The sequence below is a fragment of the Phalangium opilio genome, unplaced genomic scaffold (assembly GCF_054372755.1).
Source record: "Phalangium opilio isolate 3A_F unplaced genomic scaffold, DU_Popi_V2 ptg000521l_1, whole genome shotgun sequence".
Taxonomy (NCBI): Eukaryota; Metazoa; Arthropoda; class Arachnida; order Opiliones; family Phalangiidae; genus Phalangium; species Phalangium opilio.
Window position 1 is genome coordinate 1,107,501 of NW_028324240.1, and position 3,458 is coordinate 1,110,958.

Genomic DNA, 3,458 nt, shown 5'->3' on the forward strand with positions numbered 1-3,458 from the left:
ACTCCTAAACACCAAATAGCACTCCCGCCCCATTGGGACGGGCGCTTGGGTGCTGGGCTTCTCCCTGTTCGCTCGCCGCTACTAAGGGAATCTCTGTTGATTTCTTTTCCTCCGCTTATTTATATGCTTAAATTCAGCGGGTTATCTCGTCTGATCTGAGGTCGACAGTTTTAAAAAATCGAGGTGGCTAGCGTAACTTCCTATTAACCCGCCCGCAGAATCCTTCGGAAAGAACACTAGGGCGCGCTTTCGAAAGCATCGAGACGCGTAGCCGAACGCCGTTTCTTACGAAAACAAGCGTAAAACCGACCACGTCGAACGAATTAGATCGAGGACCGAAATCGTTCGAATGGCCCGGACCATCGCGAGACGAACTTGCCGAGAAAATGTTTTTACGCATTACTCGGAAGCCGCTCTGGTCCTTATGGTTTTTAAGGCATAGCACGAATCGAACGTGCGACAACGTCACGGCGAGTCGACGAACGAGACGAAACACGAAATTTAAACCGATCTCGATTCCCGAAAGGTAAACTTTCGCGAACCAAGAAAAACGGTCACCTTAGGACCGACTAATCGTCTTCGAATGATCGAGTACGAAAAGCGGTCACAGTGGTCAGTAATCCGACCCTCAGACAGGCGAAACCTCGGGAAAGACCCGAGGTCGCAATGTGCGTTCGAAAGATAAGTGCTCAATGTGTCCTGCAATTCACACCAAGTCTCGCAGCTGGCTGCGTTCTTCATCGACCCACGAACCGAGTGATCCACCGCTTAGAGTCGTACTTTTTTTATTTTTCAAAAATACAAACCCTTGATATAAAGCTCTTTCCGTTAAGAAAGGCGGACGCTTGGTAACGCCCTATGATAGAGGTTATACGGATAGTGCCGGGAATTCACCGCGGAAAAAGGGTAAACTCCCGAAAATGGAATCGATCGAGCTGCCGCGGAGTTGAATTCCGCGGCCCGAGCCCTCTATCTTCCATGCGCTCAGACACGAAAGATTCCACACTCGAGCAGTCTGGTCCGCCGAGATTTTTTTCATTCCACCGGAGAGCGATTTCTACCCGTCGCGACCCGTTCAACGGCAATCACGAAGCGACAAAGCCAGCCAGGGACTTTCGAAGGGAGCACCACGAGGGTGAATCCAAACTTCGGTCTGTACACCCGTTAATCACTCGTCGACGCCGTAAGAGAAGTTTACGGCGCCGCTCGTGTCGTGAAGGCACTGCTATGTCGCGAACGAAATCGCATCGTCGGTAGGTCGTGAACGGATTTACCGTCGTTCTCTTGCCAGTGGGGGTATCGGGTAAAGAACGCGACGAAACGTTCTTTACGACGACGAAACCCTTCTTCCTAAGAAGATTAAAAAATTTTGAAAAGTTTTTTCGCCGAGTAACTCGTACCCATAGAATGGCGCCGGTTAAACCTTTTCGGAACCGCAATTTTTCGATAATGATCCTTCCGCAGGTTCACCTACGGAAACCTTGTTACGACTTTTACTTCCTCTAAATGATCAAGTTTGGTCATCTTTCCGGTACGTCGGTGCGACCCGAAAGCCGCTCCGAGCACCAGTCCGAAGACCTCACTAAATCATTCAATCGGTAGTAGCGACGGGCGGTGTGTACAAAGGGCAGGGACGTAATCAACACGAGCTTATGACTCGCGCTTACTGGGAATTCCTCGTTCAAGGGGGACAATTACAAGCCCCTATCCCTATCACGAAGGAGGTTCATCGGGTTACCCAGTCCTGCCGGACAGGGGTAAACACACGCTGATTCCTTCAGTGTAGCGCGCGTGCGGCCCCGGACATCTAAGGGCATCACAGACCTGTTATTGCTCTGTTTCGTGCGGCTAAACCCCGCTTGTCCCTCTAAGAAGGAAGACCGACACAATTGATCGGTCGCCTATTTAGTAGGCTAGAGTCTCGTTCGTTATCGGAATTAACCAGACAAATCGCTCCACCAACTAAGAACGGCCATGCACCACCACCCACCGAATCAAGAAAGAGCTCTTAATCTGTCAATCCTTCCGGTGTCCGGGCCGGGTAAGTTTTCCCGTGTTGAGTCAAATTAAGCCGCAGGCTCCACTCCCCTTCCGTCAATTCCTTTAAGTTTCAGCTTTGCAACCATACTTCCCCCGGAACCCACAAACTTTGGTTTCCCGGAAGCTGCCCGCCGAGTCAATTGAGTAACTCAGGCGGATCGCTGGTTGGCATCGTTTATGGTTAGAACTAGTGCGGTATCTGATCGCCTTCGAACCTCTAACTTTCGTTCTTGATTAATGAAAACATTCTTGGCAAATGCTTTCGCTGTAGTTCGTCTTGCGACGGTCCAAGAATTTCACCTCTAGCGTCGCAATACGAATGCCCCCGTCTGTCCCTTTTAATCATTACCTCGTGTTCCGAAAACCAACACAATAGAACTCGAAGTCCTCTTTCATTATTCCATGCACCATTATTCAGGCGGGACGCCTGCTTTGAGCACTCCAATTTTTTCAAAGTAAACGTGTCGGGCACCTACGACACTCAATGAAGAGCACCGAAGGAAAACCGACAGGATGTTCAGGCCAGGCAGTAACCACCGGAGCGGACCGCCTGTCTGGAACTGAGATTCAACTACGAGCTTTTTAACCGCAACAACTTTAATATACGCTATTGGAGCTGGAATTACCGCGGCTGCTGGCACCAGACTTGCCCTCCAATGGATCCTCGTTAAAGGATTTAGAGTGTACTCATTCCAATTACGGGGCCTCAAAAGAGTCCCGTATTGTTATTTTTCGTCACTACCTCCCCGTGCCGGGAGTGGGTAATTTGCGCGCCTGCTGCCTTCCTTGGATGTGGTAGCCGTTTCTCAGGCTCCCTCTCCGGAATCGAACCCTGATTCCCCGTTACCCGTTACGACCATGGTAGGCGCGTAGCCTACCATCGAAAGTTGATAAGGCAGACACTTGAAAGAAACATCGCCGATACGAGATCGTGCGATTTGCCCCAAGTTATCCAGAGTCGCCATGGTAAGCGGGCCGAAGCCCGATTGGTCTTGGTCTAATAAAAGCGCCCCTTCCCTAAGGTCGGGGCTCTGCTGCATGTATTAGCTCTAGAATTACCACAGTTATCCAAGTAAAAAAGTACGATCTAAGAAACCATAACTGATTTAATGAGCCATTCGCGGTTTCACCTTATTTCGGCATGTACTTAGACATGCATGGCTTAGTCTTTGAGACAAGCATATGACTACTGGCAGGATCAACCAGGTAACAACGAATAACGTTGCCGTCAGTTGACGCCAGTCCCGGGCTACGACCGGCCCGATTAAGGACCGTCGAGCCGGGTTAAAGGCGTCGTAGAACCGCCGCTTGAAGCGGACGGCTCCAACTTTATCGACGTTAAAAACGAGAAGCCGAACCCTCTCGGGAACGGTTTTCTTCGCTTCTGTTTCTCGATTCATTCACCCGAGGCGATATAT

The 3,458-nt window shown here is 50.2% G+C and overlaps 2 non-coding genes and 1 pseudogene across 2 annotated transcripts; all 3 read right to left on the minus strand.

Moving 5' to 3' along the window:
- Positions 1-164, minus strand: part of LOC149589689 (large subunit ribosomal RNA) — a 5,821-nt pseudogene extending 5,657 nt beyond the window's left edge.
- Positions 165-622: 458 nt separating this feature from the next.
- On the minus strand, positions 623-776 carry LOC149589690 (5.8S ribosomal RNA). The gene has a single exon (XR_016379677.1). It is a non-coding gene; the product is annotated as a 5.8S ribosomal RNA (ribosomal RNA).
- Positions 777-1,447: 671 nt separating this feature from the next.
- Positions 1,448-3,249, minus strand: LOC149589691 (small subunit ribosomal RNA). The gene has a single exon (XR_016379712.1). It is a non-coding gene; the product is annotated as a small subunit ribosomal RNA (ribosomal RNA).
- Between the last annotated feature and the right edge of the window lie 209 nt (positions 3,250-3,458).